General features: G+C 37.9%; 2 long non-coding RNA genes across 3 annotated transcripts in view; both read right to left on the minus strand.

Moving 5' to 3' along the window:
* LOC138921947 (uncharacterized) overlaps positions 1–26,626 on the minus strand; it is a 716,117-nt gene that overhangs the window by 670,575 nt on the left and 18,916 nt on the right. The window lies entirely within an intron of this gene.
* LOC138921948 (uncharacterized) lies at positions 12,545–23,536 on the minus strand. The gene is made up of 3 exons (XR_011434976.1): positions 23,424–23,536; positions 18,779–18,925; positions 12,545–15,343 (listed from the first exon to the last, which is right to left on the minus strand). It is a non-coding gene; the product is annotated as an uncharacterized lncRNA (long non-coding RNA).

The following is a 26,626-nucleotide window of genomic DNA, read 5'->3' on the forward strand; positions in this document are numbered from 1 at the left end:
AGTCTAACTTTATTTTCTTTCAGATGGATAGCCAGTTATCCCAGAACCGTATATTAAATATTTCATCCTTTTCCCACTGAATTGGAAATACCATTTTAGTTATATATTAGCTTCTCATATGTGCTGGGATCTATTACTTGGTACATTTTGCTCTTCAGTTTATCTAGACTTTATTCTTGGCAAATGGTTATCCAGTTGTTTAGAATTGTTTATGGAATAATTGTGCCTTCTCCACTGGTTTGAAATGCCCCACCTATCTGTTCTATTCATCTTTCAATTTTGGCACCAGCATGACCCCATTTCAATTTCTGCAGCTCCATGCTGCGTTTTTATATCTGGTAGACAAGTCATCTCCCCCATTCTTTCACTCTTCTTTATCAGGGTTGAATTTGATAGATATTTATTCTTTCAGATGAACTCTAAGTTGCTCTGGTAACATCACATCTCTCTTCCCATACACACAGATGCTAAATAAATAATAAAGAAATACTGAGATTTTGTTATGACTGAGAGTGTAGTACATCTATAGATGGATCTCTCCATAAAGATATACTTTCTATAACGTGTTCCTGTATTTACTGAAATCTTCTTTTATGTCTACTAAGGCAGAGTTTTGTAGTTATCTTCATTTGGGGGTGCACAGGTTTTTGTTAACTTTATTGTTTTGTATTTTATATTTTTTGTTAGTATTGTGAAGATATTTTTATTTTGTTATCAAACGGGTCATTGTTGAAATATAAGAAATATATCGATTGACTAATGTCGTAGCTTTGTACTTTGTTCCCTGGGGGTTTGCAGATGGAGAATTACACTACCTTCAAATAAAATTTTCCTATATTTGATTTATATATTTACATTTTATGAACGCATTGACAAACATGTCCATATTGTGTTAACTAATAGAGATAATGGTGAACAATCCTATTTGTTCTCAACTTTACTGGGAATGCTTCTGATATTTCTTCATTCAGTATAATGCTAGTGTTGACTTGCATTACTTTTTTACCGTGTGAAGAAATTATCTTTCTATTTCTATTTTACCAGGGGTTTTCTTTAGGAATGTCTGTTGAATTTTCCCCTCGAAAAAGATATTTAAGCACCTGTTGAAATCCTTTTCTCCTTTGCTCTGTTACTATCAATTATTCTTAGTTTCTTAATATTGAGCCATCTGTGCGTTAACGGAATAACATTTACTTAATCAGCAAATATTATTCTTTGACTATATTATTGGATTCAATTTGCTTTGTCATTTAGGATTTTGGCGCCAACATGTACAATTGGTGTTGGACAGTTGTTTTCTATTTTTGTGCCGTCAAATTTTGGCCACAGATTTATAGCAGCTTTGTGAAAGAATTTGTGGAAGGTTTCTTTCTTTCCCTATGGTCTATTATTTGGATGTCTGAAATAATTTACTATGAAATTGTCTTGGCAGGTGGCTTTCTCCAAGGTGTTTTCTGTGATAAGTCTCAATTATAAAGTTTTCTACTTCCACTTGGGTTCATTTTAATAATCAGTATTTCCCAAAATATTCATCCATTATATTGAGATTTTCAGATTTAATAGTTTTTTTAAAAAAAACCTATTTCAGTCTGTAGTTATACAATTTCTTTACTTTCTACTGCTGCATATGTATACTTTCTTTCTTGTATTGCCTTGCTAAAAGTTTGTCCATTTTCCTGCTGCCCCTGAAGAAATAGCTCTTGTAATTGCTCATCAATAAAACTGTATATTTTTTCCTTAATAGATTTTTGTTTTTAATTCATTTATCCAATTTTTCTCGGTTTCTCATTTCTTTATGTCCTTTGCTGAGAGTAAAGGAGATTGCTCTTTTTTCCAACCTCTTGAGATTAATGTTATTTTCATTCCTTCCCGTTTAAGAACGCATTTAAAACTAGGAAGTTTCCTCTGAATGCCGTTTTGGCCTTATACATTTTGATAGCATTATTTTCACTGGTATTATTTTCTCAATAGTGATTTAAGCTAAGCTTCATTTTCTCTTAGATCCAATATCATGAGAGTGATTTTTAGTTGCTTAATTTTTTCTATTTATAACTCTGCTATTACTATATGGTTTTATACAAAGAGAGTTTAACCCATTCACATTTATCATGATAAATGGTGTATTTGGCCTTAATTTTGGCATGCTATTTGATGCCTTCAGTATTCAATATGTCCAGATTTAATATTATCATTGCTTTTTAAATTTGTTTCCTCATTTCTCTAGTTTTCCTTGTGCTCCCGTTCTGTCTTTCTGTTTTTAATCTACTGATATGGAGGTTGTATGACATAGTACTATTATGTGGTATTCTGGTAAATTGGTCCAAAAAATGGGGCTGTGATTTGTAGAGTTTTTGTAGTGTTTACCAAGTGCTAATTCTGGTGGTGTGAACACCCCCACCATGGCCAATTCAAGTTATCAACATGACGTAACTGAATGCAGAGACAGCTCCAGAACACCACTGGGGTTCTTCTCCTAATGCTTATGTGGACGTTTTAAAAGTTGATCTCTCTATCTCCACAAACATCAACAATATGCGTCAATCGATTGCCTCTATGTAAGATGAGAGGCTTAACACGCATTTATCCTCCGTCACCACCAATCGTCACCAGCCTCATGTTCTATGGAAATAATCCGTTCTCTTAAACTGAGGTTATGAAATCCTTTTTATCATATAATTGATCCTTTAGTCATTATTTTGAAGTTACTGTTACATTTTATAACCATGTGAATAATGATTATTTATATATTAGCTGTCTGGTTTTCTGATTAAAGCACTCATAATTATATTTGATGATATTCTTGGGGAATTATTCAAATGATATTCGGTTCCCTCACTTTTCTGGATATTTTAAATTCTACTCTTGGATTAAGCTAGACTATCTGGATGGTATGGCTATGGCCTCTACTACCTTAGACCTTCAGAAATAACGTTCGCCAGGTCCAACGTGTGTTAACACCGGGGTAATTTTCAAAGGACAACACAAGAAACAATAAGAACTTCACCAGAGACTTTGCTGCGATTTGAAATGGTTGCCTGCTATGCCACTCAGTCTTCATAATAGAAAGCTCCATGTGTGGGATTTCTTTTAGAATCCAACTGGTACTTGAAAAGCTTCCTTGAGGATCAGGAAAATGACCATGTTTCTCTTTTCCTCTGATTTCCAGGAATCTCAGAGCGAAGTCTGAAGCTCAACCTCAGGAGTTATGCAAACGCTTGGGCCACGATTGTTCCTGACCCTGACTTTCTGTTCCTAGTTTTCCTTTGGCTCACCCTACTAATTCCTATTTATATTTTCTCATTTCTTTATTATATGTGCTCCTCAAAAGGCTACTTTACATTCTTTGCAGACAGGGAGAGAAAAAGAAAATGAATAAATAGAAACTCTATAGAAAATCTAGAGTTTTCCTTTATGGCTCCTGATTGTTAAGATGCAATTCAACGCTGATATATTTCTTCAAGATTCCTATAAAAGATCAAAGCTGCCAAATTTTTGTTTGTTTGTTTATGAGTATTTGTGTGTCTATCAACTGATTTCTTCAGTAGATCAGTGGTTAACAAGAGACAAAATAGGCGTTCCATCCCTTATGTAGTGTGTTTCTCTGTTTCAAATAACATTGGGATATAGGTTAATTTTATTTTCATCCTGATATTATAGCAGTTTGCCTCATAAACTCCACTGAATTTAATAAAAACCTTATAGATGATGCCGAGGATAAGTCTTGTTTTTGTGATTTGAGTAGTGGTACAATGTTTTAGAAAGATTCCTGGAATAAGTGTCAAGAGTCTCGTTTCCAGTTCTAGCTAAGGTCCAGCCACAAATTCGCCCTTTTTGTTTTTTTGAGGAAGATTAGCCCTAAGCTAACATCTGCCACCAATCCTCTTCTCTTTGCTGAGGAAGACTGGCCCTGAGCTAACATCCGTGTCCGTCTTCCTCTGCTTTATATGTGGCACTCCTGCCACAGCATGGCTTGCCAAGCGGTGCCATGTCCGCACCCGGGATCCGAACTGGTGAACCCCAGGCCACTGAAGTGGAACGTGCAAACTTAACCACTGCAACACCAGGCTGGTCCCACAAATTCACCTTTTGATGTGTGGTAAATCACTTTACCTGTCTGAATCAGGAAGGGATAAAATGATAGGCATTTTAAAGTCAGTTCTAATGTCTTATTATTTGAATTATTAAAAAATAGCTGGTGAATACTTACTGATAAAATATGTTCATTATACCTTTATCATAGCTACAGTATTCTACCTTTGGGCATGCCTTTAATTTACACTTAAATTTATATGATTAAGTGTGCATAATAATATAGTTAAAATAAGAAGCAATAAAATAATGACCATCTTATTCATTCATGCATAATTCTTATTCTGATGACACTTTTGAAATCCATGGTATTACTACAAGTGCTCTTTTTTCTGTTTCCATAATGACAAAATAACATTAATAATACATTCCTGGAATATTAACTATGTTGTGTTAATGAGAAGTTTAATAGCTTAAAAAACTCTAGCAAATAACTCATGATTGTGTTTTCTGAGTAGTTCGTTCACCTTTGTTGCTGACATCATCCCCAAAACGCCATGGGCCCCTAGTGATGTGACTCCTATGTGTGAGATTATCATCCCTGGCGACACCTCATAGAAGAACAGGCTCACAGAGTCAGAAGGGTCCTTAGAGGTTATTGTCTCTTATATTGAAGACAGATGCATCTTTCTCTAAGAAATGGTACCTCCTACCATATATAAAATGTGAGTTGAATTTGAAAGCAAGGCTTTCCCTTAATACTATCATATCAGTACCCTATCCTACGGCCTACCACAAGGAAAGCAATTACATTTTTTATAATATCAGTGATAGAATGAGAAGTCAATTTATTTCTGGTTTACTTCCCACTTAGGTAGCCAGCTCCCAAGCTGGTCCCCAATGATCCTCACCTCCTGGTATTCACATTTTCCTGCCAGATTGTACCAGACTTGGTCTCTGTGACCAACAGTATATGGCAGAAGTGATGGTATGGAGGCCGGCCCTGTGGCTGAGTGGTTAAATTCACATGCTCTGCTTCAGCAGCCTGGGGTTTTGCTGGTGTAGGGGAGGAAGACATTTCTTCTCCCCACTCTGGGTCCTTCTGGCTGGAAAAAAAATTAAATTCACAAGAGACAGAATAATAAGAAAAAAATTAAACAAAGCTTTATAACTTGTATACATGGGAGAGGCTCAGGCAAACTGAGCAACTCCCCAAAATGGCCGAAGCCACCACCTTAAATATCATCTTCAGCTAAAGGCAAAGGAGGATGTTGGGGGTGGGGGGAGTCAGTTATGGGAGGTTACCAGACAAGCACAGTAAACAAGAGTAAGATTATTATGCAGACTTGAGTCCTTGCTTCCCACATTGATGAGAGTTTCTAGAGATAAAGTCATCCCCCCTTCTTCCTGGTACAGAGAGAGAAACACCTTTACAGATGGAGATTTCCTTTACAAATGTAGATGTCTCTTAACAAAGGGTAAGTAAATTCTGCTTTTCAGAGTTTCTTTCCTGTCTGCAGTTTTTAAAATAATCCTGCTGCCAGAGAGACATATCTTGGGGTGGCCAATTCCAGTCCCCCACACTGGTTTGGATCCCTGGCGCAGACATGGCACTGCTCATCAAGCCATGCTGAGGTGGCATCCCACACAGCACAACCAGGAGGACCTACAACTAGAATATACAACTATGTACTGGGGGCTTTGGGGAGAAGAAGAAGAAAAAAAGAAGATTGGCAACAGACGTTAGCTCAGGTGCCAAGCTTCAGGAAAAAAACCTGATGGTATGTAATTTTCAAGATCAGGTAACAGAAGACTATGACTTTTCTCTTAGCCCCTTCCTCCTCAGAACACCACTCCGGGGAAGCCACGCTGTGAGCAGCCCTATGGAGAAGTCCAGGTGGCAAGGAACCGAAGCCTCCTGCCAACAGCCTGTGAGTGAGCCATCTTGGAAGAGAATCCTACAGCCCTAGTCAAGTCTTCAGAAACTGTAGCCCTGGCCAAGAACTTGACTGCAACCTCATGAGAGATCCTGAACAACCACCCAGCTGAGCTGCTTCCAAATTCCCGAACCTTGGAAACTGTATGAAAGAATAAATGTTTGTTGTTTTCACCTGCTAAGTTTTAGAATAATTTGGTACACAGCGATAGATAACTAATACAGTATATTCTGTGTTAAAAAATATTTTTCAGCGTGCTCCTTCTTGGGTTTTTCACAATCTGTCTACACATAGAATGACATGAAGCCCATTCTCAAAGAAATGTAATTGTTTCTAACTAAGTTTTCAAATAAAATTACTATATTATGTAACCGACCCAGATTATCAACAAATGTCATGGGAGGAATCAAAGGTGAAGGGAAACTATGATTGATTAAAATAGATTTAAGAGACATATCAACAGCTTTAATATGTGACCTTGATTAGATCCGAATTCAAACAAACCAACTGTAAAAAGACATATTTGAGATCATCGGTGAACATGGACCTATTAGATGACATTTAGGAATTATTGTTACTGTTCTCAGGATGATAATAATACTGTGGTTATAAATTTTTAAAGTCTTGCCTGTTAGAGATACATGATAAAGTGTTTATGGATGAAATGACATCATAGCTGAGATTTGTTTTGACATTCTCCAACACAAACCAGTAGAATGAAATGTTGTTGGAGAGAGAATAGAAGAACTGAGCATGGCAGAATGGTGACAATAGGTGAAGCTGAATAATGGCTACATGAGGATTCATTATACTAATATCTCTAACGTTTCTATCTATCTGAAAATCTCCATAATCAAAAGTTTAAAAAATATTCAGCCTCTTATACTTGTCTTTAAAGTAATATGGGAGTATGAATATGAAATTGTAATGCTTATTGTTAGAAAATATGACACATTTCAAAAAATTTCTCCTAACGAAAACCTTATTTTAAGATATTTCAGAGTAAACAATTTTATAGTGGTCATCCAAAAGCTGAGAAATTTTTCTCTATACTCTAAATAGCTGTAATCATTTGTTTTGAAAAAATATAAGTAAAAAGTATAACTACAAATTGTCAAAAAAAAAAAAAGACTCAGTTGGAAAGGCATGGAAAGGTCACAATTTGGCATACCTCCACTGCTCCAAACACATTGCAATTCTAGATAAAATGCATAAAGATAAAAATAAGAGTGGGGCCAGCCCAGTGGTACAGCAGTTAAGTGCACACGTTCCACTTCAGCTGCCCAGGGTTCGCCAGTTCAGATCCCAGGTGCAGACATGGCACTGCTTGGCAAGCCATGCTGTGGTAGGTGTCACACATATAAAGTAGAGGAAGATGGGCACGGATGTTAGCTCAGGGCCAGTCTTCCTCAGCAAAAGGAAGAGGATTGGCAGCAGTTAGCTCGGGGCCAGTCTTCCTCAAAAAAAAAAAAAAAGAAGAAGACACAGCTAAGCTTGAAAGCAAGAAAACATCTCTGTGGACCAGAAATTAAACAGAAATGCAGAGTGACAGGGTTCATGGAGTCACTGGCCTGCTAATTCTAGGTCTTAGAAATGAAGTAGGGATGGCCAGGAGTTTGCCTCCAGTGGGATAACATGGATTAAAAGTGCTATAGAAATAAGCAAGGAAATGAGAAAGGTTTATTGTTTAAAGCCGGGGTCTGGGGTGGAAAACATACACTGCCTGCAGATAGAGCTCAAAAGAAGTTACAAGTCTAGCGAGACGAGAGGCCAATTTGGGAGACTCTTTGTTTATCTAACCAAAAGACTTTTTCTTTTTGCCAAGTAATTTTGGAGACTAGTCTGGCAATGATTTTGAGTATTTTTAGAATACTAAAAAAAATAAATAAATGAAGATTTCATATTGATCAAAAAACAGTAAATGATGGAGCAAGAACAAGCAGAACTGAAACATGAATAGGCAGATGAGTAAAAGAACCAAGCAGATATTCTGGAAAGAAAATATCGAATCTTTAAAAAAAAGCCTCAATAGATAGGATAAACTGTTGGATAATTAGTGAACTGGAAAGTGATGCTGAAAAATTCACCCTGAATGAGGCACAAAGACACAAAGAAAAGAAAAATATGGCCAAGAAATGAAGAATTGATTGGGAGACCACAACATCCCTTTAACAGAAGTTCCAGAAGGAAAGAAGAAGAAAATGGCGTAGAGTCAATATTTGTAGAATTTATGACCAAGGTTTTTCCAAAATATAAAGACACACATCTTCAGATCAAAATGACACTGAGTACTGAGTAAGACAAGTATAAATAAATCTACATTTAGACACAGAGTAATAAAGAAATAAAACATCAACTATAGAATAAAATCATAAATGTTACCAGTAAAAAAGACACATTACCTTACATAGGTATAAAAATTAGACTGAGCAACCTTTTTCTTAGCAATAATAAGTACCAGGAAAAAATAAAGTAATACCTTCAATGTGTTAAGAGTAGAAAGTTTTGTTCCCAAACTACCATTTAAGAATGATAGGAAAGGAGGGAAGGAAGGGAGGAAGAAAGGATGGGAGGGAAAATAAAGGATAGGAGGAAAGGGAAAAGAAGAAAGAAAATAGAACCCAGAAGGAAAGCAGTGGATAGAAAAACACAAGGCTGAACAAAGAAGTGCTCAGTAAATGATCTAAAATTTTAAGAAAAAATAAAATATTCCAGTGATTAGGCACATATATATGGTGATGGATTGCAGTTAGTCTTTGGGTGGTGAACATTTTGTAATCTACACAGAAATTGAAATATATAATGATATACACCTGAAATTTATATAATGTTATAAACCACTGTTACCACAATAAAAAAGAATAAAAATAAGTAATAATAATAAAAAAATAAAATACTGGGGCCTGCCTGGTGGCGTAGTGGTTAAGTTTGCATGCTCTGCTTTGGTGGCCCAGGGTTTTTGGGTTCAGATCCCAGGTGCAGACCTATACACCACTCATCAAGCCATGCTGTGGCGGCGTCCCACATACAAAAGAGAGGAAGATTGCCACAGATGTTAGCTCAGGGCCAATCTTCTTCACCAAAACAAAAAATAAATTTAAAAAAGGCCTTTATTTAAAAAAAAATTTAAACAGTTACCTATTTTTGAGTTTTAGAAAAAAAAATTGATGCAACGATAGCAAAATGAATTTAATGCATATTAAGGTCCTTATTGTCATCAAGAGGAAGAGAAAACCTGAATAGCTTGTTGGATATTGAGGGGCCAGCCTGATGGTGCAGCAGTTAAGTTTGCACGTTTTGCTTCGGTGGCCCAGGGTTTGCCAGTTCAGAGCCCAGGATTGGACCTACACACTGCCCGTCAAGCCATGCTGTGGTGGGTGTCCCACATATATATGCATACAGAGAGACAGAGAGAGAGAGAAATTTAAGGTTTAACTTACATTTCTACAAAGGTGGCAGACTAGATAACCTGAAAATTCCCCAACCACAAAATAGCTAGAAATGCTGGATAAAATATAACAGACACCGTTTTTTTTTTTTTTTTTAAAGATTGGCACCTGAGCTAACAACTGTTGCCAATCTTTTTTCCTTTCTTTTTTTTTTCTCTTCTTCTTCTTCTCCCCAAAGCCCCCCAGTACATAGTTGTATATTCCAGTTGCGAATGCCTCTAGTTGTGGCATGTGGGATGCCACCTCAGCATGGCCTGATGAGTGGTGCCATGTCCGTGCCCAGGATCCGAACTGGTAAAACCCTGGGCTGCGTACTTAACCACTTGGCCACGGGCCTGGCCCCAACAGACACCCTTTTAAAAGCATAGCTCTGCTGCAATGAAAGGGAAGGAAATCACCAGCGGCAAAGAATGAAGAGAAGACTGAAAACCAGAGAACTAAGCTTCCGAGCTGATCCCGCAGGAGTGCTGAAGAATGTTGCTGGTCACAACCATTCAGAAGTTCGGGTTTTAAAGTCCAAGTAGGCATTGGACACAAAACCTAGTGTATACATAAATTGTGGCGTCAAAACTGAGAAATCCCTCACAAAGAATGGCTCTCCAATAACTACGATTTTAATAAAAAGAAGAATGCAAACAGCTGGCACAAGGAGAAGATAAAGACAGTTGTCTGTATTGTCCTGCTTCCTCTGTGGGGAGTGGGGAGGGCAAGGAGTCTCCTCTAAGAATTCCTAGCCACCGACCTGCCTTTAAACAATAAGTTTGTGGTTTGAATTGACATTACTTTTCTCTACCTGTTTTAAGGAGTTGGCTCACACAATTGTGGAGGCTGGCAAGTCCAGCATCTCTAGGGTGAGCTAGTAGGCTGGGGACTCAGCAAAGAGCTGATGCTGCAGTTTAAGTCCGAAGGCCAACAGGCCAAAGATCCAGAAAAGAGTCCATGTTATAGTTCAACTCTGAAGGCCGTCTGCTGAAGAATTCCCTCTTACTCCGCGTGGAGTGGAGGAAAAGTCAGTGTTTGTTTTATTCAGGCCCTCAACTGATTGGATAAGACCCACCCACATTATGGAGGGTAATCTGCCTTGCTCAAAGTCCACTGATTTAAATGTTAATCTCGCCCCAAAACACCCTCACAGAAACATCCAGAATGTTTGGCCGCATATCTGTGCACTGTGGCCCAGCCAAATTGACACATAAAATTAACCATCACAATTGGCTAACTCAACAGCCATCTTCCACTTTGCTCTCCCTTGCCTCTTACTCACAAGTGCCAGAGACACTAGAGAAACTAAATGTGTGCTTTTGCAGTCTCTAGGAATGCCTATATGACCCAGATCTGGTCACTGAGACTTAACTAGAAGTTGGTTGTGGCAAAGAGAATGTCTTTTTTTTTTTTTTAGGGAAGATTAGCCTTGAGCTAACATCTGCAGCCAATCCTCCTCTTTTTGCTGAGGAAGACAGGCCCTGAGCTAACATCTGTGCCCATCTTCCTCTACTTTATATGTGGGACGCCTGCCACAGCATGGCTTAATAAGAAGTGCGTAGGTCTGCACCTGGGATCCAAACTGGTGAACCCCAGGCCGCCGCTGGAGCAGAGTACACAAACTTAACCGCTACGCCACCAGGCCAACCCCCGAAGGGAATGGCTTTCGAAATGTCTTCCATGCTTTGGTAAAAGAAAAGGACACAGCTATTGCTTCTTGTCTCTTCTTTTACCTGCCTTTAATGTTGACATCATGCCTGGAGCTGTAGCAAATACCTTGCAACCATGAATTTGCGACCTACTAAGGGTGGCATATCTGAAAGTCATAAATCCTGGGATTTTGATGCCGTTTCTGAGCAATTGTATGATCCCTGGCCTGCTTACTTACAGACGTCTTGTGACATGAGAGTGATTGTTTTTTATTGCTTAAGTCACTCTTACCCAGATATTCTGATACTTACAACCAAAATCATTCTTAAGTGATACAATTTTGAAGAGGCATTTGAGAGAAGAGATTACTGTCCACTAAATATGAAAATGTGCTCAACCTCACTAGCAGTCAGAAAAGTCACAACACACAACATTGGTGAGAGAGTTTGGAAATGGGCACACACTGATGTTACTGGTGAGAGTGTGAATTCTGCAATCTTTTAAAAAAGTAATCTGTCAATATCCAGCTTAAATATATATATATATACATATATATACATTTATGTATATATTGTACATATATCTATCATTTAACCAAGGAATCCCACTCTGGAGGATATAGCCTAAGAAATAAAAACTATCAGTATATAGGCATTGGGAGGAATGGTCCTCTGTGGGTCTCTTGCAATCCTACACTTCCTGCTGGGTATGTCAGCAACATAAAGGCCCAATGGCTCCTCCTTGGTCCATTTCTCAGGTTGTGTTTGCAGTGAGCAGCCTTGAGGGATGAAGTAATGTGTCCCTCCAGTACAAAGGGAGGGAGTGTTTGCTATAGAATTGTGGATACCCTAAGCTCAGTGCTCCTCAAGTGTGACCAACCCACTGCCTGTAAAACATCCATCGGGGCCCATAACACATCTCCCTGTGGGACTTGGGAGCAAGGGGAACTGGTGAAAACACGCTGGTGCTCAGACTGCTTGCACTGTTGTGCATAATAAAGTCCTTTGTTTTTGACCCAGGAGTATTGTGTCTTCTGTAAGCATTCAGGAAGTCACGTCAGTTGAACTTGTTAGCTTATAAGTAGGGTAAAATCAAATCCCAGACCTTTATAGTAAGAACATATGTGAATTACTGTTTTGCATTACTGACTTTAGTGGCAAACCAAAAAATTAACGGAAATAATATAAATTTCCATTGACACAGAAATAAATAAAATGGTGCATTGATGCTGTGGAATATCATACAACTATCAAAAAAAAATGTGCTGTATCTATATGCGTTGACTTGTAGAAACATATGTATATATACATTTGAATGAATGTAGAGAAAGGTGTGGCAGGAAAGTTAACTTTGATTACCTTAGGGAATGGGTTGAAACAATGAGATAGATAGGTAGGTGGATAGGGAGATAGATGGATAGATACATAGATAGATATAGATTGGTATAGTTTGTATTTTTAAATAAGCGTATGCTATTTTTCAATTAAAAATACAATGAACCATTAAAAATTTATTAAAACTAATAAATGAGTCCAGCAAGGTTGCAGGATACAAGATCAATATACAAAAATCAATTGTATTTCTATACCCTTGTAATGAACAATCCAAAAATGATATTAGGAAACTAATTCCATTTATAATAGCATCAAAAAGAATAAAATATTTAGGAATAAATTTAACCTAATAGGTGTAAGATGTACACTGAAAGCTACATATCATTGTGGAAAGAAATTAAAGATCTAAATAAATAAAAAGATATCGCATGTTCATAGACCAGAAGACTTAATATTGTTAAAATCTCAATTCTCCCCAAAATGATCTACAGATTCAATGCAATTTCTATCAGAATTAGAGACTTCTTGGTTCAAATTAACAGGCTGATGATAAAATTCTTATAGAAACTCAAAGGACCCAGAATAGTCAAAATAATCTCTTAAAAAGAAGAACAAATTTGGAAGACTTACACTTTCAATTTGGAAACGTACTACAAAGCAACAGTAAGCTAAAAAGCTTCTGCAAGGCAAAGGAAGCCAAGAACAAAATGAAAAGACAATCTATCAACTGCGAGAAAATATTTGCAAATCATATATCTGACAAAGGGTTAATTTCCAAACTATATGAAGAACTCATACAATTCAACAACAAAAAAACAAACAACCTGATCAAAAAATGGTCCAAGGATATGAACAGACATTTTTCCAAAGAAGATGTACAGGTGGCCAACAGATACATGAAAAGACGTTCAACATCACTAATTGCTAGGGAAATACAAATCAAAACTACAATGAGATATCATCTTACACCCATCAGAATGGCTATAATTAACAGGGCAACAAATAACAAATGTTGGAGAGGATGTGGAGAAAAGGGAACCCTCATACACTGCTGGTGGGAATGCAAACTGGTGCAGCCACTATGGAAAATGGTATGGAGATTTCCCAAAAAATAAACAATAGAAATTCCATATGATCCAACTATCCCACTACCGTCTATTTATCCAAAAAACATGAAATCAACAATTCAAAGAGATTTATCCATCCCTATGTTCATTGCAGCATTATTCACAATAGCCAAGACATGGAAGCAACCCAAGTGCCCATCAATGGACAGACAAATGGATAAAGAAGATGTGGTATATATATAATGGAATACCACTCAGCCATAAAAAGACCAAAATCATGCCATTTGCAACAACATGGATGGACCTTGAGGGTATTATGCTAAGAAAAATAAGCCAGACAGAGAAAGACAAACACTGTATGATTTCACTCATATGTGGAAGATAAACACATGGATAAGGAGAACAGATTGGTGCTTACCAGAGGAGAAGGGTAGAGGAGAGCTAAAAGGGCAAAGGGGCACATATGGATGAAAACTAGACTATTGGTGGTGAATACAATGCAGTCTATACAGAAACTGATATATAATAACGTACACCTGAAATTTACACAATGTTATAAGCCAATATAACCTCAATAAAATAATAATAAAAAAAGAAATGAAAAGACAATCCACAGAATGGAAGAAAATATTTGCAAATCATATATATGATAAGGGACTTGTATATAAAACATATAAGTAACTTTTACATCTCAATAATAAAAACACAAATAACCCAAATAAAAAATGGGCAAAAGATCTGAATAGACATTTCTCCAAAAAAGATAAACAAATGGCCGATAAGCACATGACAAGATGCTTGACATCATTAGTCATCAAGGAAATGCAAGTCAAAACCACAACAAGATATTTCTTACACCCACTAGGATGGCTTTAATAAAACAGTAAGATAATAAGTGTTGACAAGGATGTGGAGAAAATGAAAACTTCATCCACAGGAAATGTGAACTGGTGCAGCCACTTTGGAAAACAGTCTAGCAGTTCCTCAAAAATCTAAAAATAGAGTTATCTATTGACCCAGTAAGTCTACTTTTAGGAGTATATCCAAGAGAAATAAAAACACATGTCCACACAAAAACTTGTAAATAAATGTTTAGAGCAGCATTATCCATAGTAACCAAAAGGTGGAAAAAACTAAACTGTCCACCAACTTATTAATGGATAAACAAAATGCAAGATATCCTTACAATGGAATATTATTCGGTCATGCAAAGGAATGAAATGATGATTTATGCTACAATATGGATGAAGCTTGATTCAATTATGCAAATTGAAATAAGGCAGACACAAAATGTCGCATTTTACGATTCTGTTCATATGAAATGTCCAGATTAGGCAAGTCTATAGAGACAGAAAATAGAGTACTGGTTGCCCGGGGCTGGAAGGTATAGGAAGGATGACTGGGAGGTGATAGCTAAAGGGTATGGCTTTCTTTTGGGGGTGATGAAAATGTTTTAAAATTGATTATGGTGATGGTTGCAGAACTCTGTAAATGGTTAACATACTCTAAACCATTGTATTGTACACTTTAAATAGGTGAATTGTGTGATATGTGAATTATATCTCAATAAAGCTGTCACCAAAAATATATATTATGAAGGAAAAATATTTGTTGCTTTACATCATTTTTCACTTTCTTCACATTATGATAAAGGTACAAGAGGGGCTGTCCTGGTGGCAAAGCACTTTGGTTCACACATTCTGCTTCGGTGGCCTGGGGTTCACCAGTTTGGATCCTGGTCCCTGGGTGCAGACATGGCACTGCTTGTCCAGCCATGCTGTGGCAGGCATCCCACATATAAAGTAGAGGAAGATGGGGCACAGATGTTAGCTCAGGGCCTGTCTTCCTCAGCAAAAAGAGGAGGATTGGTGGCAGATAGCTCAGGGCTAATCTTCCTAAAGAAAAAAAGAAAGAAAATGATAAAGGTACAAAAATCCCTGCTTCTTAAAAGCAGAAAAGAAAAAAAAAAAGAGGAAAAGTCACTCTGCCAACTCCATACAGGCCCCTAGGAGAGCAACAATCCAAACCAGGTTACTTCCAGTTTTCTACATGGTAGTGAATGCCTGGCCATACAGTATATCAGATTTGATTGCCTTGTATTTTTTTTATACTTTGCTGCCTATCACCCAGCTGAAATAATCTCTGACACCCCTAGCAATATGCTTGGCAAGTAACTTGTTCTTAGGACTCAGAAAATCCTCTTTATTAAAAACAAAGGGTGGGCAGTGGGCAAAGCCACCTGGCTTTGCCTTTCTTTTTGGCAAATATATATTAGCAAATAAGGTTCCTTCCATCCTCATATAGATTCCAAAGGTAACAGACACGTACAGTGCAGTTTTTAAAGCTAAAACAAAAGACATCAGAGAAATTCAAGACTGGCCACTTTGGACTAGGCTTCAAGAGTTACTAAAAGTGCCGGTGTGACAGGCAGCTTCTAAAGTGGCTCCCAGTAAGGTCCACCTCATGGTATTCACACCTACTGTAATTCCCTCCCCTCAGGTGTGAGCTGGATGTACTGACTTTCTTTCAACAAATAAAATATGCCAGAAGTGATGGGATGCCGCTTCTGAGATAAGCTTACAAAAAGACTGGTCCATCTTGGACTCCCTCTTTCACTCTTTTGCTCCAAGATAATCCAGCTGTTGTGCTGTGAGTTGCACTGTGGAGAGGCCCACACAGCAAGGAAACGATGCCTCTGGCCAAACACAAGAAAAGACCTGAGGCCTGTCAATAGCCATGTACGTGAGCTTGGAAATAGACTCTCTCCCGGGTGAGCCTTGAGATGATGGCAGCTGGAGCAGACACTTTGATGGCAACCTTATTAGAGACCTTGAGCCGGAGACACTCATGTAAGCTGTACATTGATTCCTGACTCACAGAAACTGAGATAATGCATGTTTGTTGTTGTAAGGCTCTGGGATTTGGGTAATTTGTTAAGCAGCAATAGATAACGTGATATAACATGAAAAATAAATAACACGTCTCTCCCAATGAGCTACAAAATAAACTATTAGGATCCCTGTCTTTTAAAGTAGAACCAACACCAAGGAAGAGGGAACTAGTTACTTTAAGGATTTGAGGGAGATGGTCTTACTTTCTGAACAACCGTAATTCTTCAGAAATAGAAAAGGAGAGAGGAGTTTGGCTCAGTCCTGATCCCTGCCTTCCAATTTTGGGGGTGATCACCAGCCAAGTATGAGCTCCTTCATGACTGAAGATTGAAATATCCAATACTAACCTTATCCAAGGATAATCTTAATTTCCTCACATTTTCCAGGACTAGCCAGTCACATTACAAGGAATTCCCTGGAAAATACCAGCATTTTACTTCGCTAGTGTCCATCTCTTTAAACAGAGGTGGTACAGAGCTGAGCTGCAGTTTCCCTACTGTCGTCAAAACAACACTCTTTTCAACACTTTACATTACATAAAGCCATTTATGTAATATCGTATAACGTGCTTACAGTTAGGCGGTTTTGAACATCCTGTACACAAATCTTACCCTTCCATGAAAGGGCGCAGGAACCTCTGTGTACATAGATGGTAAAATTTCACCGCATTGTAATAACTAGAAAAAAACCTCCCATCTAGTGTGGTGAAAAAGAACAAATTTTTAAGTATTTTTCAAAATACATGTTTTGTACCTTCAGGCACATCATTAAGAAAGATATAAAATATTCATGAAAAAATGACCGTAATCAACTACATTACACGACAGTGCGTCATAAATATTGACGTTCAGTTTCAGACCAGGAAATGACTTCTTTCGTGTGCCTTGAGTTTTTGATACCAGGATTAGATAAACTACTGAATCTTGATTCCCCTTAATCTTTAGTTCGACCTTAAGGTTGTAAGTGCAAGAAATTTTGAACTTCTTCCTCCCTAAAAATTATGCTGGGCCCCAATTATTATGAAACGTAAATTATAAGTGACATTTCATTAGCAAATATGCTCTGAAAAGTTCTCACACAGAAACTGACTTTGTTAAGTTTCATCTGCTTTCCATTTTTCCTTACTGTCTGTCAGTCTGTGAAAAGGAGGAAAATGAGTGGCAGCACCTAAATTAATGCAGAGTTTGAATTTGAGTAGCGGCAAATGAGCAGGCAGGGTACAGAGGACAGGCTTAGTATGCTTGGTGCGGCCCACTTAACAGAAGAGTGACTAATGTATGCTCAACGAGCCCTTTCACTCGAGCTCTAGTTCTGGAACAGATGGCAGTACATTATAACTTACTGACATATCCAGATACATAAACTATATAATTTACGATGCGCATCAGTCCCCTTTACACAATCCCTTACAAACCCATCCCTGTTGGGAGCAGAATGGTGACCTCTATCCTATAGGTCTACACAAGTCTGGTGCTCTTACTAGCATCGCTGTTTCACCCTTTCCCTCAATTTGACATGCATATCACTTAAGGGTGTGATTTTTCCATTATTAAGAATTATACATAAACTGATTTTTTTTTGGCACTGCAGATACTCCTAGTGAATTACACATGGGTCTTCCAAGGAAGGTATAATTCTGTCATTCCAAATACATTGTGCAACCAGGAGACCCGGACTGATTTAAAAGTATGCTGTGATTGTAAACCACTTTGGGATCCTTTGGGATGAAGCACAATGTATAATAATGTTACATCATATGAGAACAGGTAGGAACAAGAATGACAGAACATATGAGGTGTTAATCATTTAATATTATTTCTAAATTATTCAAAGTGATTCCCAAGACAAATGTTACCTTCATTTTGACATCAAATACATGTAGACTTGACAAGTAGAAAGCATAGTGCCTCTTTATATTTTCCCTGCCTTTTTTCTTCAGATTCACAGGCCAATAGTAAGTTGGCCTGCTTCTTTACAAAAGACAGAACTGCATCAACAGATATCATCCGTGAAATAAAACTTAGCTCATACCCCAGGGAAGCCGATTTTCCCCAGATGCTCTTAAAATCCCCACAGTGGTCAACACACTGTTCTACCTTCTCCGTCTTTTGCATGGACAGAAATTGCTTTCTTTCTTGAATTCAATAGAGATTTGGCTTTTTCTAAGGCAGCCCTCTGGGACGTTCCGAAAGCTTTCTCAAGATTGTATCATTTATTTCTCTGTCACAAAGGAAAGCAAGCAAAGAGCCAAGCTGTAAGTAACAACTAGACATTACATTGCAATTCCCCTCCCCTTGCCCAGGTCAGGGCCTGGCTGTTTAGTTCTCAACCACAGAGTAAATCGCTGTTACTATTTGGTAAACGGAAGCAAAGTGAAGAAAAATGAAGCAACTCTTCCAGGGAAGAGAAAAAAAAGATCAGTGAAACTCAAGAATCTACCTTCATCATTGGCGAGCAGGCTTTTGTCTTCCCTTTCAAGAATATATATGGACGTGCTCATCTGTTCCTTCAGTCAAGTCAATGAAAATTTTCCTCATGTTGCTAATGAGAGTTCTGAAGACGTTTCCAAATGAGTTTTGACATCATCTTTATGATTAAGGGAAATACATCTAAATGAAAATTGGGAAGATTGCAGCAGAAAATCACCAAAACAAAATTTAGCATTTCAGTTTAGGAGGCATCTCATATTAGTGGATTAAAGACTATATTTTTAAAGTCCTGCCTATTATAAAAACAACCAACTTCTGTAAAAGAGGTTATTTCAAAGCTCAGTGAGGCTTCAAAGAACATAGCACCCAACACAACATGGGCAATCAATCTACTGGATGACTCGATGAATTAAGAACACCAGATTTTAGTGTTTCAAGTTTCCTTAAACGATACTGTGTCTCAAACATGTGTATAAATCTGTATCTCTCTGCAAACGAATATACACTGATGGCACATGTCTGTAGAATTGAATTATATGTGGACCGTAGATAATTCTACTTCTCTCTTTTTTTCTTCTTCTTCTTCTCCTCAAAGCCCCCCAGTACCTAGTTGTATATTCTGGATGTGAGTGCCTCTAGCTGTGCTATGTGGGACGCCGCCTCAGCACGGCCTGACAAGCAGTGCCATGTCCGCGCCCAGGATCCAAACCAGCGAAACCCTGGACCACCGAAGAGGAGCACACGAACTTAACCACTTGGCCAGGGGGCCGGCCCCCTACTTCTCTCTTCAACTGCATATGTGTCCAGGAAAATTCCACTTCTTTCACCATTTATCTTCCTTTTCAAAGACCACTTCTCGTGCTCTTTTCCCTTATTCTTTCCTTATTTTTGAATGTTATGTAGACTGATCTCTCTATATGTATGCGTCTCCCACTATACTAGAAACTGCAGGGGAAGAAAACTTTACCTTTCTACCCTTCTAGGTTCTTTGGTGAGTCTAATAATTAAACTGACATAAGACAGATCAACAGGAGAAAAAAAATTAGTTTTGTATGTACAGGAGCTTCACAAAGAGATGAGAGGCTCTCTGACAGTCAGGCAATTGTGGTTTATGTGCCATCCTGAGCTAAGGAGAAGCAGGCAGGAGTCTGAGACTCCAAAGGGAAGGAAAACAATTTACAGGAAGATGAGAAGAGCAAATGTTTGGTAAACAAATGTTTTCCATGCCATTTGAATAAGTCTTTCTGATATCAAAAGTTATCTCTGGTAATAGCTCTCTTCCTGGTACAGGCCCACTATCTAAATTCTTTCAGACAGTTAAGGGAGAGGTAAAAAGTTCTTCTTGAGTCTGTTGGGCCTTGATTGTCTTCAGCTTGAAATAATCCACATGCCAAAGTGGCACATTCTGGGGCGGCCTGCCCTGAACTCGGTCAGAACTTTTTAAGGGAAAAGGACATTTTATTTTGCTTTCTATTCTTATCACTTCTGCTCTAGCATAGCGCCCTGTGTTTAACTCTATTTTTTCTGTATTCTAATTGTTCATTCGCTTAGAGAAGGGCAGCGTTCCTATGATTTGAATCTTTAAATTCTGCCATTCCAGAACATCTTCATTATGTGAGTCAATAAATGCAAACAAGTTTGAATTGGTTTCCTGTCCCTTGCAACACAAACACTTTTCATAAAATTGATATTGATATCTAGAACAGTGGTATTGGAAAGTGACAGCTCCCCAAAGTGGAACCGGTTGATTGCAGTTAGAATGAGGAACACTGCATTCTCGTGCCTCCATCAGTGAAACTGCCGAGCCCTATTTTGCAGTAGCTTATTAAACTGCCCCTGTAGCATTTTAGGACTCAGACTTGGGCGGACGAAAGTTAGGGACTTTGTATAAATACTTCAGGATATTGGATTCCATTGACTACTACTTTTGACCTTGAATAAGTGCCCATCAGGGGGCTAAAAGCTGTGGTCCAAGTTGGTGTGTCTGAAAGCAGATAGAAAAGAAAATAGAGAGATTTTCTGGTTATGACCAGCAATACAAAATGGCTGACAGGCAGATAATCATGAATCTTACCAGGTTGGAACTGCCTTATACTCTGCTCCAAGCTAAACTTTAGTGTGAATGAACTTTGAGGAACAGCAGACAGAGCAGGAGATAAGACTGGTACTGATTCCCCAGTTCCCTACCCAGGACCTTATCCTACGCATTCCTTGCGTGACAAAGGGCACAAGTACCTGCACTTTCAAGGACAGTCCATTAGGATTCTGCCTTGGGCAAGGGGCACATGAACTGTATCTCCGCTACACCATAACCTACTATTATAGTCTTCCCTTGGTATCCTGGGAGAAGGGAGGATGGCTCCAGGATCCCCTCCATACCAAAATCCCCTGATGCTCAAGTCCCTTATATAAAATGGTATAGTATTTGCATAACACCTATGCACATCCTCCTGTATACTTTGTCATCTCTAGATTACTTATAATACCTAATACAATGTAAATGCTAGGTAGATAGTTGTTAGACTGTATTGTTTAGGGAATAATGACAAGAAAAAGTCTGTACATATTGAGTACAGATGCAAGCATTGTAAGCCTTTCGATCCCCAGTTGGTTGAATCTGTGGATGTAGAACTGGGGGATACAGAGAGCCTACTGGACTTGTATCGTCCCAAGAAACAGCAAGATCAAGATACCATTTGACTAAGGGCTGGGTCGATGGGCAGAGCAGCTTGGTTTGTTGCTTCAAGGCAGAAACTCTGAGGCCCAGATTCAAGGACTGTGACTCAAAAAGATATGTGTCTTTGGTTACCAGCCTGTGAAGCTGACCAGATACAAACTGGCAAAAAGCCAATTAAGATTCTAAAAGGATTGGATTGATAGTCTGCCTGAAAATAAGCCAAAACAGTGGAAAGTAGTGCCAGGAGATAGAAGGACGTTCTAATGGCATTGGTGGAACCCCTTGAATTTCCCATTTAAAAGAATGAACATATTCCTTTCTTTAAAAATCCTGTTTGGTGTAGGTTTCCATCACTTCTAACTAAGAGTCCTGACTAACACGAGGCTAAAGGGAATGAGAAGGAAATTAAACTGTATTGAGAACTTATGATGTGCCAGAAACTACTAGGTGCATTCAAATATTCTTATCTAACATTCGCAATAACCCTGTGAGGTACATAGTATCTTCTCTTATTTTCTTTAAAGGAAATTGACATTCAGAGACAGAAGTAAACACTAAGCGCCCATGGCCACGTTGTCAGTAAGTGGTGGGTTCAGGATTTAACTCAAGTTTGTTTGATGCTAAAACCCATCCTATTTGTACTGTACACCACACTCCTCAATAAAATGGGAATCCTAATAATGCTTGCCTCATAGTATTATTGTAAATGCATAAAATACTATCAGGCACATAGTAAGTAGTTAAATAGCTAAACAAAATACAAAAGGATAAGATCAATAAATAGACAAATAGTAGATCAAGGGGTTCCTTCTGGATATGAGAATTTAATATAATCTACCAATGACATGCTGTTTGATCCTGGCAAATCCTACGATACCTAGTGGCCTCCATTATTTAAAATCTGTAATCAGAAGATGGTTATACTCACTCAAAAAAGATTTTAAAGCTTGATTATAAAGATTAAAAAAGCTTAAAAAAGATTAATTATAATTGCAGTAAACTTTTACAATATAAAATCTACCTATAGTCAAAGTCGATTTATTTGCTCCTTTTTCAGGAAGGCTAAAAAAATTAAAATATATGCATTATAAAAACATTATTTGGACATTATAATTCTTTGAGGGTCCCAAGCTTGGAATTTTCAGCATGAATAATATAAACTAAGAAACATTAAATGCATGACTTTTGTAATGAGATTTCTCACTTAATATATAATATGACTTGTTACTGCTATCTCAACTAGAATCTGCTTGAAAATTTAGGCAACATCAACTTTGCTGTGTGCAGAGTTTCAAGCTATAAAATAAATTATTCATAATGAGTTAATTATCATCTCAGTGTACCATCATTCCTACTTTTAAAATGATATTCAAAAGATTAAGTACCTAGGAATTTAATCATAATTTGCATACACTAGTTTTGAAAATAAGTAACAGTCTCTTGATCAATGCAAAATTACAAAATCCTCCAGATGAAAGATAACCTTGACACCATAATACAGATAGAAGAATAATTTCCCCACAAAAAAAAGCTACAGACCACCCTCAATTGATTGAGGACATTTTACAGGTTAGGTTAGTAAATTGGCTCACATTCCCCTTTCCTATGAAAAGAGGAAAAATTTTATCTCTAGTTCTATGTGGACTTTTGATTTGCAGTGCGTGGAGGTCTCAGCTTAGACAATTGTCTGAGTTCATGTGTCCCCTCTCTTTCCTCTGAATATATAGGTGCTTGCTCATCACTGAAGCTCCTAGACACAAAACAGTGACTGAAGCGCAGTGCCCGCTCCAAATTACTTAGACTTGCATCGACAAGAAACTACCAGACCATCCCAGTAATTATTATTTCCTCCCTGAAGCCACCGGGAAACGTAACAGCTGAACAGTATAAACATCTCTGCTTCCTCCCGTCCCCAGTGCAAGCCTTTGTGATAACCAATCCTCCACATGGAAAACAAGAAGCAAGTTCAAAACCTTACCAAGTAGGAGACACAACATCCCTTCCACTTTGAAAATGCAGAATATATGGATGTAAAAACTTTATGCTTCGCATAGTTTGCTAACAGATTATATTTTCCTCTTGTATTTCTTCCTGCGCAGAAATACGCATCGTTGTAACATACTGAGAAATTATACAGAATTAAACCATTTAATTTTATAAGCATATTTGTTCCTTGGTTGATCACGTAACAGATCACAATTAAGCCTAGTTCTTATAATTTATCGCTTAACCCGAGAAATGTATTTAACCAAAATTTATTATAAATTCAAAGTATTAGTGTCTGAAGACTCTAACATTTTCATATTAAGATTTTAGACTGTATCATAGCATTGACACAATATCCCATACTACTTCAGAAACAAAATGTTTGCTATGATTCTAACCAAATAGTGTCTAGACATCAAAGGCAGCTTTTTCTAATCTTTCCACCTTTTAAAATACTCAGAGAATTTACTGGAGAGGAAAAGAAGAAAACTACATCAAAGTGTTAACATTTTGTAAGCTATGCGTTCATTTCTTGAGAGATAAAGAGACAATAAATAAGATCTGCATCCTGTGATCAATAGAAATGTAGAGGTTTGAGTTTTACTATTTTTCTCTTGCTTGCCTTTAAAAAATAAATAGGACTTGCCGGTGACTTCATTACACACAGCACTTCAAGGTAAGCATAATAGAATTCTTTACTGGCACACAGCGACGGTATGTTCTTTGTGGTAAGTAAAAGACGACATTGAATTAAAGAACTTATTCCTTTGTACGAACTCAATTACAGTCTTCTCTGGTATTTTTCTGAATCAAATCCAGTGCTACACCTTGAGTTAAAATTCCCATACACTCCCTTGGCACAGAGGCAAAGAAAGGATTCTCTGCCCTCCTCTTTGATTTTCCTCTTCAACCAGGTTAAAATCCAACCCAGGATTTTTAACAAAGACAACTGCATATCAAAAACAATTGCTAGAATATCCAAATGTCGCCAAGTTCTCCAGTCTTCTAAAGCCACTCTTTCGTTTAATATCCAACTATCAAATGACGTAAATTGTCATGGCGCACACAGTAAGTCTAGCGCTCTGCCTAAAATCCAATGATTCCTGGAGAGGTGATGGCTCATCCCGAAACACACCCCACCACCCACTGATTTCTCAATCCCGTCTCATCCTGTGTCTGAAAGCTGCTGCTGACCTCTAACCTCCCCACTTTGCAGCCTTCCATCTCCTCTCCCCCCATATAGCGCTCTTCCTCCTTGATTCCCCAAAGGGTCACTAATACATGCAACATGAAGTTCGAGGAAAGCACGTTGAACCAAAGCAAGCCAAAATGAGATGTGGAGGTAAAAAATCAAGCGGGAGAAATGTCAAACCAGAAGCCCAAAAGTAACAATGAAGACGGAGGTACAGCTCAGAAAATATGAGAGAGATGGTCTTTGCCTTCAGCGACTATCTATACAGTCCATCGGGGCATTTTGAAACATACCTGAGCACGGCTTAGGCTCCACCTGGGCCCTTTGTTGTATACTTTATGTCTTTTCAGGATGGTGGTTTTTCTTTTCATAAACCCAATGATCAGAGATATGTCAAAGTAAACAGCAAGCCAGAGAGTAAACCAGGTAGCTAGTGTTGTGTTTTATAATTGGCCAGATGATTGAAGACCTGTGTTGAGTGAATAACTGGACAGGAAGAGACTAGGGATGGACAATGTTTTCAGAAGTTCTGGCTGAGGGAGAGTTGTATGTTTCCAGTGTCTAGCAAGATGTCTAATATCTGCCAATCATTACACATGAATCAGTGAGAAGAGAGGCTGTTCAGCCCGTTCAGTGCACCTGCGTGATAATATTCTAATTCCTGAGCAGAGTTCACCTGCTCTATAGGAAGCCATTTCCAAATGAAGTAGTATTATTTCATCTTCCAGATTTTATTCTTTGTTCCTTAGAGTCAAAGAAGTGCTTGCTCAAAAGGGAGAAATTTCCTGAAATATCCAGTGAGCTGAGAATTCAAATAACTGCTGGATCCTAATTGTAAACAGAAAAAGTGGTAAAGAAAGGACGTCTTAACATTGGACAGTAAAAATGTGTAATCAGAGTTGGAAACACAGATATAGAATAGGCAAGACTGTCAAAAAAGAATCTTCCAGGCACTCTTGTAATCTACTTAGACATTTCAGTGTTTGACCTTGAAGCAACTTCTGGCAAGTTGGATGGCATAATTTCCTAGAATATCATAGTGGATAAATCCATTAGCCTGATGACCCTCATTTGGCATTTTCAAAGAAATTTACTGCTGCTAGTGATAAGGTTGTGAACACTAAAAGCTGCCTGGCTGATGAAAATCCTGTTTGAAAAAAATCTAGGCAGATTTCACATAGGAGTTGCACCAAATTCACTCACACACCCAGACGGTTAAAATATATACCTTCTTGAAACATGCATTAAGGTCTGAGGATTTCATGAGCATTACAATTTCTATTTCATCTTTGAAATGATTTTTAATCCAGCAAAAATGTTTTGAGACCTACTATGTACAAGGCACATGCTAGGTGCTTAGAGGAGCACAAAGACGCTTAAGAGAGTCCCTCCTTCTTTCTTGTAACAAAGATAAGACAACTAGGCAAATAACTAAAGCAGAATAAGTAAGTACTAAATAGAGATACAAATACTTTATTGGGAGAGCTCAGGGAAGTGACTGATTTTGATCACCAAGGATTAGGGGAGGCTTAACGGAGTGGAGAATTGACCCATAGAAACCAAATTAAGCCACGTCCTTTGTGGAATCAAACAAGAATCCACATTTCTTAGCTGTCTTTAATACGCAGTGGGAAACCTACTCAAAGATTATCCATCTCACAAAGGGAGAAATGTTATTAATGAAACAAAAGAGCCTTTGGCCACGTCATCGCAAATTGTACAACCGAAAATGCTATTAATGAATAATATCTTTTCTTATGGGAATTACAACATGTTACAAAAGTATAAACTACTTAATTCAAGAAGAACAATGTCATGAGTCTTAGTTGTAGAAAAAGAATATTTTGAACAGTGCCAAAAGGAATAGAACGTAAATATTCTGTCCCTAGAAAGATGTACTATAGGGTAAAACAGTAGTTTGCTTGGCTCAAATATGACTGAAATGTACTCTTCTCCCAAGACTACCAATTATTTTGCTCTTATTCCGTAATTACCTAGTAGCC

This window comes from Equus caballus, chromosome X, assembly GCF_041296265.1.
Source record: "Equus caballus isolate H_3958 breed thoroughbred chromosome X, TB-T2T, whole genome shotgun sequence".
Taxonomy (NCBI): domain Eukaryota; kingdom Metazoa; phylum Chordata; class Mammalia; order Perissodactyla; family Equidae; genus Equus; species Equus caballus.